The 13,412-nt window shown below is 42.9% G+C and overlaps 1 protein-coding gene across 2 annotated transcripts in view; it reads left to right on the forward strand.

The window, feature by feature from the left end:
• LOC147690263 (inverted formin-2-like) overlaps nucleotides 1–13,412 on the forward strand; it is a 480,165-nt gene that overhangs the window by 432,934 nt on the left and 33,819 nt on the right. The window lies entirely within an intron of this gene.

The raw sequence follows: 13,412 nt of genomic DNA on the forward strand, positions 1-13,412 counted from the left end.
TGAAGCTACCTCATAGTGGACATAATCAGGGTACTCATCTTCAATATCAATGGACATGATTTGTGCTACTTCTTTATGAATCATTTGTTCATTTTTAACAATAGCTCGTTTGGATGGAATACAAGCAGAAAGGCACATAGAACATAGTACAGGGCCACACTGAATACAAAGGCATAAAAAGAGTAATATCCCAATTATTACACATAGAATCGTCAGCAACTTCCAACCCCAAGTACTAAGTAATGACCAAAACCACCCGAGAATGTCCATGCACCATTATCAGGATGTATCTCAGCAGCAATTTTATGTAATTTAGATATTGCATCATACACGGAAGGTGAATTATCTGGCACGTATACACAACAACTACTTGCGATAATACGGCATGCTCCTCCACGATCAGCTAATACTACGTCTAATACCATACGGTTTTGGAGCGTTACAATTCTGGTAATCTGGAGTTCCTCTGTTAAGTTTCTTAAAGCAAAAGCTGTCTCATTAGCAACAGCTTCTACAACACGTGTCAACCGTCTTATTTTTCGACTGTTGAAAGCAGCTCCAACAAATGAAAAGAGGCCTAAATTAAAATCAACATATTTTTGTAGCGCAGTGTCGGTCTGGTCAATATCTTCAAGAACTAGTGCTCTCTTCACTCTATTCAATATGAAATCATGGTACAGAATATAATTATTATGATACATAGGTGGGGCAATAAACACAGGGGGTAATACAAAAGATATATAACATGTTCCTATCCATCATATAGGAAGACGGTGATAGCCTTTATTTCCACATATGAAGTACGTATTTCGGGAGGCCACAAATGTAATGCCATTTGGAGTGTCAAAGGTAAGAGTGGTGTTGCATTCACTTCTTCCTACTGGGATTGTACCTTTATTACGAACACAAAGATCAGCTTTTGTATTGATAACAGTAATTACATGAGAGCTGGACATATTTACATTCCTTTGATTACTATAAATTCGTGGTGCTGACACGTTGTCGGGGCGGTACTCCTCCCATTCAAACTTAGCTCCTTCAGCTTGTGGATAGCCATCCCGATCGTTGAAGCAGATTTTGTTGAGTCAAAAAAGTAGCCCACCTTTCGTTGGCCATCGCAAAGTAAATAAAAGTGTGTACCAGGCATTACAAGAGCCATTATGGGAGAACAGGAGTGGGATAAGTGGTGTGCCCCCTTTCTTTTGATGTCCAGGCAACATCCCACATACCCAGCAGTTCAAAGTATTAGTCATATTGTGGGTGTGATGCAGAATCTGAATAAAGCTGTTATTCAAATAAGTCTGTCTATGACGTTCTTCATGATAAGGCAGAGTAAAATGAAAATGTTCAGATGGAATCGGGGTAGTTGGCAATAAATGTTCTCTTACTGGCACCAAAAGTTCTACTAGCCAAGCTATTACAGCTATCACAACAATTGTCAAATCAAATAGTACTTCACCAAGAATTCTCTTGTTTCGCACGGCAGAAGATGCCATAGTTCAAAGTTCAAAATGTCTCAAAAAACACTAAAAAATAAAAATATGAGTGCTGAGCTCCGAGGTAGCCGTTGGTTTCTTCTCCGAGATTCAAGACGGGTGTCGCTACACTTGGCAGAACAGATCCCCCCCCTTGATATTCCCGGCTTCCGTTTCGCAAACCCCAGAGCGGTAACTCAACCAGTCTCGCACAAAAAAAAACTGCTTATCGTGGTCGTGGGTTGTATCTCTCTTTTCCAGAAACAGAGTGGTCCGGGAAGGCTCCCTCCGATTCTACAGACGTTACAGCTGGGCTCTTCTCCTCGTCCAAGATGTCTCGATAATCAGACAGCACAGTTGGGCTCACCAGATCTGGAGAGACACGGCGGCAGTGAGTGGAATGCACCCACCGCTTCCTGTTGGTGACTCGCACAGCCGTTCGAGTTGCGAGAAGCACTTGCTCGGGGCCACGCCACCTCGGTTCCAAGCTGCTTGTTTTCTCGAAGGACCTGACCATCACGTGGTCACCAGGACGAAGATTGTGAGCCTCTCCAACGGAATTATCGGGGAGCGCTTCTCGAACCTGTTGATGAATAGAAAGTAAATCATTTGTTAATCGTGCCAAATAATCGTTCATCATTATACAAGGCACATCAATGTAACAATCGAGGCTTAGGAACTTCCCATATATTCATAGGCCGTCCAAACACCACTTCATAGGGTGTGAGGCCAGTTCGGGAATGGGGCACTGATCTGATGGATAGCAATGCTAATGGCACAGCATCCGGCCATTTCAAAGACGTAGATGCCACGATCTTTGCTAGCTTTAATTTCAGAGTAGCATTATACCTCTCCACTAGACCTGCTGACTGGGGATGAAATACAGCATGAAACTTTTGCTGAGTTCCCAATCCCTTCATTACATATTCCACAATTTTCAAAACAAAATGAGGACCGTTATCGCTCCACAAAAATTTACAAACACCGTAACGAGGGAAGTACTCTTTGAGCAAAACCTTAGCTGTTGTCAACGCTGTATTATCCTTCGTGGGTAAGGCCTCAATCCATTTGCTGAAAGCGCACACCACCACCAAGACATACTTAAGGTTATTACAACGCTCAAGCTGGATGTAATCCATTTGCAGTACTTCAAATGGTGCAGTAGGTGGAACGAACCCTCCTTTCGGAGTATGCGTCCCTTTTGCAGGATTGTGCTGCAAGCATATCAGACAGGTCTGCACTACTCTTTTGGCCATATTGGCAATCTCAGGATGCTCCCAAACTCGTGTTAGCAATCGAGTAATTGCAAGAGCTCCAACATGTGCCAATCCATGTGTCATTTGAACCATTGCTTGCAAGTAAGCTGCAGGCAATTTCCATCTTTCCATATCTTTGCTTCGCCAACAACCCTCATCATCCAACACTCCCTCTGCCGCCCAAGTTGCAAGTTCTGCTTCAGACGCTGATTTCTGAATATCTAATATCTCCTCTCTAGCATCATGCCATGGCTCAGCCTGTGATTTCACGACATACATTGGCGAGCATTTCGTAACATAGCAGTTTCTCTCGCTACGCTATCTGCAAAAGCGTTTCCTTGTCCCACTTTGTCAATGACCTTTTTATGTGCACTGCATTTTATTATCGCCACTTTCTTTGGACAAAGTAACGCATTCAAAAGATCACGCACTAGTTCTCCGTGCATGATATGTACTCCATGCGAAGTCAAAAACCCACGCTCTCTCCAGAGTAGGCCAAAGTCATGCGCTACTCCGAAGGCGTACCGGCTGTCTGTGTAGATATTCACACATAAGCCAGCACTCAATTCGCAGGCTCTTGTCAGAGCTATTAGTTCCGCTGCTTGGGCCGATTTCTGTGGTATTCGTGCTTCTTCTACCACTGTCTTAAGTGTCGTGATCGCATATGCTGCAGAAGTTGTACCATCTAGCAGCCTCAAACACGATCCATCAACCCACAGTTCCCCATCCACATCTGAAAGTGGCGTATCCTGTAAGTCGACACGACCCTTTGTTTGTTCTTCAGTCAGGAAAACACAATCATGGTGTTCTTCCTCCTGACCCTCAGCAACTGGATACGGTAATAAAGTAGCAGGGTTCAGAGTAGCCCATCTCTTTAGTGTGATGTGGGGCGCCAACAGTGTGAGCTCATATCCTGTTAAACGTGCGCTCGTGAGATACTGAGTCTTTGTTTGGTTTAGTAGAGCATCTACCACATGGGGAACTAACACCAGCAATTTGTGTGACAAAACTATTCCCTCACTCTGACGTATGGCCACTGCTGTTGCTGCAACTGCTCTAAAACACCCAGGTAATCCTCGTGCCACAGGATCAAGTATTGCCGAAAAGTATGCGCAGGGCCTCTGCTTATCCCCATGTGTCTGCACTAACACTGACAATGCACACCCATCTTTCTAATGTACGTACAACGTGAAAATCTTCGTGTAATCCGGTGTTCCCAACACTGGTGCAGAACAAAGGGCTTGCCTCAATTGTTCAAAAGCATTCTGACATTCATCTGTCCATTCAAGAGGCATTGGTGTAGTTTTGGACAATAATGCTAACAAAGGTTTTATAATGTGCGAAAACCCCATTATCCACTGTCTACAAAAGGACGTTAAACCTATGAAGGCACGCACATCTCTCTGAGTACGGGGGACTGGTGTATCTAAAATTGCTTGAATTCGATCAGATGTTAATGCACGTCCCTCCTTAGACAAAAGATGACCGAGGTAGGTCACCTTTGGTCTACAATATTGCAACTTTTTCCTAGACACTTTGTGATTATTCTGAGCAAGGAAAGAGAGCAAAGCAAGAGTACTCTCCTCACACTGTGCATACGTGTCTGCAGCAAGTAAAATATCATCGACATATTGGATGAGAGCTACTCCAGACTGCAAATCAAAAGAATCAAGCTGTCTTTTTAGAGCCTGGCTATAGATGCTAGGACTTTCTGTATAGCCTTGAGGAACTCGACAAAATCTATACGATTTATTATTTAATGTGAAGCCAAACAGATATCTGCTATCGGGATGGATGGGAATGGAAAAGAAGGCGTTCTTGAGATCTATTACAGAAAATGTGGTAGCAGTGGGTAGGATCAAAGTAAGTAAGGTAGTGATATCAGACACCACCGGGTACTGGGGCACTACAATTTTGTTGATTTCCCTCAAATCAATAATAAATCGATAGACTTTGTCATCAGTATCTTTCTTTAAGATCGGAAGAATCGGACTGTTACAGACATTGTAGGGAACCTCCTCCACCACTCCTGCAATAATCAAATCCTGAACAATGTGAGTCAGGGCAATTTCACCTTCCCTAGAGATTTTGTATTGTGGTACACGTGGCAGAGACACACCCTCCTTAACAGTTATTCGAATAGTTGGAATGAGCATCTGTCCCACATCCGTGTCCGATGTAGCCCATAACGTGTGTGGGAGAGAGGCTAACGCTTCAATTTCTTGTATAGTACACAGTCTCTCTACATCTGGGTAATTATCGTTCAAGATAACCCACACTCCATCAGGGGCACAACGTATCGTTGCTCGAAAGTATTTAAGCAAATCTATACCCATAATATTGTGTGGAGTATTTGGTGACAATAAAAACGGGCATGGACCAAAGAATCTGTCAATATAAAATGTAAGGGGTTGTGACAATGGGCTAAGAGAGGGTGTTCCATCGAACCCTATAGATGTAATCGTTTTGCCAGACAGGGGAGCCCTTGGAACCAAGTTTTTAGACAGAGCACTACGAGTAGCTCCTGTATCCACCAGGAACTGATCGGTAGAACCCAAAACGACCGCTGATACATATGGACCTCTTTGATCTACTGGTATTTCAACCGATTCCAAACCCCATCCTACGCACTCCTATGCATGAACATAATCCTGAGATTCCACATTCTGACCCTCAGATATCTGGTACTGATTCCGTCGGTCAAAAGTATTACGATCATCCTGACCACGAACCCTCGCCTCAAACCTACCACGATCACTTGCTCCACCCCTCGCTCCCGAATAACTATTCCGTGTCCTTCCACCTCCTCGCCCACGCTGATTACGTTGCTCACGAAGCACCGGACAATCTTCAGCCCAATGCCCAAACTCTTTACAGTATGCACATTGATCCTCAGCAATGTCGGTACGACCATAAGACGTACCATACCCTCCTCGCCTGCCTCTATCATTCCCTCTTGGCTGCGTAGCACGAACCTGAGCCAACATCACCTTCGTCTTTAACTCCTTCACTTTCTTATCAGTACTTTCTTTGGCCTCTAGTTCCTGTTTCTCATAATACTGAGCCATAGTCAACAAGTATGCAGGGGTCGCCGTGGTCCAGGAACTTTCACTGGTTTTCAAACGTTTTGCAATCTCCGGCAGGAGATTAGCCACATACTTATCAACAAACAAATGCCTACCCGTGTCATCCGTCAATAATTGCCCACTGTAATCGTGAAACGCTTCTTCAAAACGTGAGAAGAAGTCAGACACCGACTCATCCTGTTTCTGTTTGCAAGAGGCTAACATAGTCCAATCAATCTTTTTAGGGGGAACAAGCGTTTTTAGTTTATTCAAAATAGCTGTTGGGAGATCTAGTATTAATTGACAAGGCTTACATGCAGGCTCTCTGTCTAAATCAGCTTGGGCTAAAACTTTCCAATCCGCTCCCAAAATCGCTTGGTCATCAAACTTACGAATCGCTCTCCACATATCAGGGGGCAATATTAACCCAAAGAAAAGATCAATATCAACCAGTGTCATAACACATGAAGAAATAGCCCCCTCCACTCCTTCATAGAAAGCTGCCGGATTTTTACGGGGATCGGGTAAAGCATTTTTCAATGCCATAACATCTGCTCTATTCCAAGGTGTATATACCCAATTATATACAAAATAACCCTTTGCATCCCCGGACGATTTATCGTCACTTGTACCTTGCCCTTTAGGGGGGACATACAAAGGTGCCGCTTCACGCATAGGCATAACATGAACTGTAGAACGCTTATCTGCTCCAAAGATAGAACACTCTTTGGATTGCTCCATCGACCCCGGTGCAGGCACGTCTGATGCTTTTCGTGCTTCCCGTAATCTGGACGCCTCATCCCGTAGCTGGACCAACCGTCGGAAAAATTCATCCGCATCTGCAATAACAAATAAACCTTTACTCATATTCCCACGAAGAACTGATATATCCTTAGGCTCTAAATCAGTTGAATGTTTCCTAAATCGTTCTACAACTTCATCTCCAAAAGCGCTTAAAAAATACAACTGTTCTCGCTCTGACCACTTACTCATTTCATCTTTAATCTCTGACATAGTTATTTTGTTCAAATTAAGTTTACGAGAAAAACTGCGCAATTCCGCAGTTACACTAGCAGATAACCTCATACTCTTACTCCCTCGACCATCGTCGTCCGAGTCCTCGTCTGGAGCCGTAGGTAAAACATACGGAGGCGGGCACCGATCTAATAATGAAAAATCATCAACTTCGTTAGCAAGGACAGGATAAAGCGGACGCCGAATAGGAAATTGACCACTTGTTTGCAAATTACGTTCCCGTGCCTCCCTCTCTTTCTTCTCCTGCAGCTCCTTCTCCCCCAGCTGTAAAGCCTTATCTCGAGCAGCCTTACGCTGCTCTTTTTCCGCCAAGGCTATTTCACGCTTCATTCGTTCACGCACTGCTTTCTCCCACATTCGTACACAATCAAACTGAACCTTTCGTAAATCAAACGACCCATGTAGTGGCCATTGCAACTCGGGATCAGATCTGGTGTACTTATTCCATAATTTACTGTATAATATAGGGGTAAGACCGAATTTCACATACATCTCCTGATTGGGAGTCCCCTCTGGGGGAGCCGGCTGAGATTCATTTAATCGATAAGTGGTACCATTTCCAAAACAGCACATTCCTCTAAGTGTGCTTAAAACAGGCATGTTCAAAAAGTATCACGGAAAACGTGATACCACAAAAATGGCACCTAATATACTCCACACAAATGTGCCGGTCAAACACAAACAAATTTAGAGAAATATCTCTACATGCCTGCCTATGTGAAGTGCACTGCACATATAGTTCAAATCATAGGATCAAATGTTAGCTAACTCAAAACATATTCAAAGAGCCACAGTAAGCGTCCGTAGACTATCTTACCAATCACAAGCTTACCAAATTCTCAGATATCCATGTTCCAACTGCCAAGGTCTTTGATCAAATCAGCCAAACCGGCACTGTACGACAACTCAAACGAGCAGGATCTCAGTCGAGGACCGGCGCCACCTGGAAGGTCAGATCAGAAGGAAAGGAAGAAAACACCGTGGGTGCCAAGACTCGGGTCACTCAGTGGCAGCGTACGCGTCCATGGCGAATTTCCAATCCTTCATCACGACCTCTCCTTCGGGCATCCGAGTCGCCGATGAGTCCCTTCGTGGTCGCCAATTTGTGGTATTGGGTTCTCCAGGCCTACATACTCCGCAGAAATACCCTCTACACCATAATAGATGTTGGCACGGAAACTAGAAAATGCAAAAGACAAGTTTATTAAGACCCCATGGGGTGGTGGTACATTCCTACAGCACCCTTCGGTAATGCAAGAAGTATCACACCGAACATCGGTGCAAGTCCTTCTTTTATACAGTTTACAGTAATAAAAATGTAGGCGGAATACAATCACAGAGTTTTAGGTACATATATGGTCATTTTTGGAACACGGCCAACTCATGGGAGGAGCTATAACACCACTGGTCAGTTTGGCGAAACATTCCTAAGTGATGACTGTTCAGACTAAACTGCGCATGTGTGAGCTTGACCAATACTAAAAATAGCCTGTTGCTGGGCAAACTCGAGTGGTCAGTGGTACAGAGGAAGGACAAAAGGGCATGCTGACCACGAGGCAGCGCATTCATTTAAAATGGCCGCCGATACATACAAAATGGCTTCCGACAACCATAGTCAAGATAAGGGAAAATACGTGTAGCAAAGCTTAACGCTAACCCGATCACCGTCAAATTACAACACAGACCCTGTTCAATGTTCCCGAGACCAGCTCGGAACCCATATTGAAATTTGCATAAAACTTTTGTTTCCTCAGCCCAATATTGTAGTTTTTTTTAAATGACACGCCCCACCACTTTCAAGAAAGAATCTAAAAGCGAAATTGGACTGTAGCATTTGGGGTCATTTCGATCTCCTTTCTTAAATATTGGTATGACCACCGCATCTGACCAAGTATTTATAAGACCCGAGCTACAACATCTGTTAAATACGTTTAGTAACAATGGAGCCCAGAGGTCTGTATTACATTTGAAGACATCAGCCGGTATTCCGTCTGGCCCGCGAGCTTTGTTTGAGGGACTTTCTCGAATAGCGTCCTCAATTTCCTTCAATGAGAAGGACACATCCAACGGGAAAGGTCTTGTATCTGATTGTGACTCGTGTTGTGCGTCCATCCCAGTGTCTAATTATCACTATACAGACTGCTGAAGTATTGCACCCAGCAGTCCTCCGTGATTGCCACGTCTATAACATTGATATCATCCCTCATAAATAGTGGAGAGTTTACCACCCTCCAGAATATTGTGTTGTTCTCATTAATGCAAGCCTCGTGTAAATTCTGCCATGCCTCCTTTCTTATTTCAAGTCTTCTATTTGTCAATGCCTGTTTATACGCAGTCCTAGTCAGTCTTACTGTGCTATTGTTTCTGGGTTTTTCTTTGAGTGCGTTCTTTAAGTTTTTATGGGCTGCTGAACATGCCTTATCAAACCAGCTGCCCACTCTATTGTTCCTTTTTTTCTGGTTAACAAATAACGAAAGTTTGATTTTTTTGGCAATCATTCCAAAAGATATTTGAACCTCAGTATCGTTTTTTTCTAAATCTAAGCAGACCTCAACATCTTTTTTACATTCCATCATCAAGTTTTGTAAAAAGAGCCTTGGTTCGAATTTTTCCCACTTTACTACATAACCATTTTCCCTGGCAAGATTAATTTCCACCTGGTACCGTTTTTGTCCATCTACCGCAATCTTTGTGGTCTCCAGCTCTAACCAAAAGCAGATTGGATAGTAGTCACTCAACACCATCTGGATAGTTTGAAAAGCTGCCACCTTTCTATAGTGATATTTTTAAGCCAATATAAAATCAATAATAGAATTGCACCCTTGTCCATTAAATGTTGGCTGAAAACCCACCTGGGGGGTACACAGTCCGTTTGAATAATGCAAATCAAACCGGAATATAATCCCATTCAGCAGATCACCCAATTTTGTGTGGGTAAAATGAGACACTCCCTCTTCTTTCTCCTCGGTTATGCCACGTATTCCGTTACTCCCATGTTTACATAAAGTACAATTAAAACCTCCACCCCTCACAATACAAATATCCCCAGTGGTTTCGTCATATTGTTTGCTCAAATCGAATTCTAATTCCTTTATGACCCTTGACATGTTATTTTTCGGTGTATTATTATAAAAAATGACGACAGGGCAAAAATTTCCTTCCAACCACAGGATTACCAAATGATGATATTGGGACTTATTAATGAACTTTACACATCTAATTCTTAGCATGTTGGCCACATAGGTACTAATACCTCCCTTATTACGGCCATAGGTCCCACTTATTGCGGGTGTATGATAGGTCCTAAAGCCCTGCATATGAGGTTCTTCACTCTGCCATGTCTCCTGTAGACAAATCAATGTATGTTCTTTTACCAATTTGTGCCAGAGGGGATTTGAAATTTTCGAGGCCAAGCCAGCAACATTCCAAAAAAGTATATTGCCCCCCAACTTTCTCCGTTAGATCATCATCTATTTTATCACAAGTTATAATCGAGTTCAGCATTTGAGCCTCGAGGGTACCAGTGATTAGTTCTTCTTCCTGATTTCGCTTCAGTACAATCCTTGTGCTGCTAGCTGTAATACAATTTTGTAGGATCGTGTCTTCTACTATGATAGTACCAATTACAGAGATCAAAGGGCCTGGCCCATTTTGTTCCTCGGCTATAGGTAATCAGTCAACATCTTGTAGGGATGCTAAGGACTCAAATCTATTCTGTGTTGGTATGTTATATTGTGCCCCTCTGTTAAGTAGCGTTTGTTTTTCCCAGATATTATATCTGTTATTTACCATAGTATCGAGGGGATTCCAGCAAGCTGAATTCTGCGGTCTCTCTAGTCTGGGTTGGGAATTATACAACATTTTCGGCGGGTAGAAAAAACCTAACGGATGGATGGACATTTCTCTCTCTAAGATATGATTCTTACTGCCCATTATATGCAGCACAGTTTGAACAAGTCTTGGGTCTCTCAAAGTAAAAACAATGCAATCCCCCCGTCATTTTTCTGCAACTTCCCACCCATCCTATCCGCCTCACCATTTTAAAGTTTTCAAAAAGTGATTAAGTTGAGGCCGTTTTCCCCGCCAACCAGAATAGGGTTTTATTTCGAAGTGAATCCCAGTGCTCTTTCTCTGTGTGTTGTAAGAGTGGTGCATTTGCTATGATTAAAACATATGGAGTTGCTGCAGGTGGCAGATCTAAATGCGTACTGCTTTTCATAACTAATTGGTCAGTAGCCTCTATTCTATGTCCTTGCTACGGCCTTAGATGTTCAATGCTCCATTGTTTCCTGTGTAGAAAAACCCCCTCTGGATGGATCATTTATATGTTTTAACCCCGGTATTCAAGAGTGATGTTGTTCAAATCTATCACTGAGATCATAGTTACTCACGCCATTTGGTCTGTCATGTCCATTCTTGTTATTAATTTTTATTAGCCGGGTTAGTTCATCCACTTTGTCATTTAGTTTTAAAAAGACATCATTTACAAGGGTCTGTAAGGCACCCAGTTTTTTGGTTATATCAGATATTTCAAACTTTAATGTGTCAGCTGTATCAGCTATATCACTCATTGCGCATTGACCTAGGTCTATCATTTTTTGGCCCTCTTTGCTCTTGGACAACCATTTGTCTTCTTTTTTTTCAATAGCAGCTTTTTTTTGGGCATTGCCAATATTTTTTTCTGAGTTTCATTGATTTCCGTTTTTTTTTGCCGTTTTGAGGGCGGTTCCATTACCAATTCCAGGCTACTCTCCTGGATGAGATCAGTAGTATTTAAAGCAATACAACCATTTCCCGGCTGCCCTTGTGGGCCATGAATTATGTTACTATCATTTTGAGCACTCGAGCCCTCCTTTCCCACTATTCTGCCACGTGACTACGTTTCCTCTACTGTGATGATTTGTTTTTCTATAGCCCCCATAGCACCCTTTAAATATGTCAGCAGTGTTTGTTGTCCTCCTGTTGGTGCCAGCTCAGATTTGCCAGGGGAAGCAGTCGCTATTTTTCGTTTTCCCATGTTTTTCTTTAAGTTTTCCGCAACAATTGCCAATCGTAGGTTTCACAATTCCAAGAGTGAACTGGATATCCCTATTGACACAGGCGTGGTAGCAATGGTCTCAATGCTCCACGGTCATTATTTATATACAACAACCAACCTTGAAGGGGGATAGCCCAGTCTAGTCTATAACAGTCTAGGACGGGCTAAGACGGGCCCGTCTTGGCCCGGCCTTCGCCCGGGCACGTCCCGTGCGCGTCCCGCACAGCGGGAGTCGCGTCTGCCTTTTCTAGTGCTCCGAGGCAGAGCTCCACCCCAGCCCCGTCTTCAGCTCACCTGGGGCCGGGGGTCGATTGGGCAGCGTGTAGAAAGTGCCAAGTGCCTTCGCCAAGGAAGTCCGATCTGGGAGCAATTTTTAAAACAGACAAGTAAAGTACAAATGCAAAAGCCGAGGGTTGTGGCAGCAGAAGCAGGATTTTCCTCTAGTTAGCAGCAGATTCAGTAGCGTTGGAACTCACTTCCTTTCCATTTGCACGCAGAGCCCAACTTACTCAGATCCCGTAAAGGTTTGAAACCTGGTGGTATAATCAGTAACTTCGAAATTCTTGGCCTTCTCTTGGCCTTAAAACTTATCCTTCTATGCTCCCATTTCGTTTAGCCCTCACCAACCTATTGGCTTACTTTGGTTGGGTTTATTTTATCAATAGTGCCAAAACGTTGTGCATATGTGTGAATATAAAACCAGGTCTTATATGTACCAGCATATTAGGCATAAGAGCCTTATGATTATCCTTAATGATTTTTCAGAGCTGCCCATTCTGATATAATATGCACATTTCATTGTTAGAACAGTTGAAGTTATTAGACTCTGTCTCAAACATATTATACTGATAGAATGTGATCTCATTAAATGTCAGAAGTGTCCTTAAGTAAGTGTTCATACTGGAGCTCACTGCAGTTACTTAGTGTATTGTTATAAACGTGTTTGGTTGCCTCCTGGTACATCAACACCTGGAAGATTTCACTGGACTTGGTATTTCAGTGTGATCACTGTGCATCCTGTAGAATGTAATTAAATTCACAGGTATTTTTTGTACAAATGTTTCAAATTAAATTCATAGATAGTTGTAGCATGAGAAAGGAACAACATTCAGCTATAGGTGGGTATTTATTTACTGAAATGGTGGTTATTACATCTGGAAAAATGAGAACACGGACCAAGTGACCTTCTGTGGTCCGGTCACTTTAGCAAAAGTACAGACAGAATCTCACTTTCAGTATAGCTTCACAAGGTTAAATTACAACTATAACGCAGGTTGAAGTGGCGAAATCTTCTTATTTACCACATGTCCAGGCAGAAAGCTGGAATATTAACTAGTGGAAGCAACAAACTAGCCAGACCAACTCAAAAGAGCTATCAAGTTAGATAGAACTAGGAAGCACTATGACCTGATGGTTCAATATTGTGCTTGATGCGGACTTCGGTCTTAAAATCAGAAGTTACTGACTCACAACGCCTAAACAACAAACAATACGCGAGTTGAAGTGGAGTGTACAGATTTGGCTGGAATTCTAATAATTTTGG

This window comes from Lissotriton vulgaris, chromosome 9 (assembly GCF_964263255.1).
Source record: "Lissotriton vulgaris chromosome 9, aLisVul1.2, whole genome shotgun sequence".
In the NCBI taxonomy this organism is placed as follows: Eukaryota; Metazoa; Chordata; class Amphibia; order Caudata; family Salamandridae; genus Lissotriton; species Lissotriton vulgaris.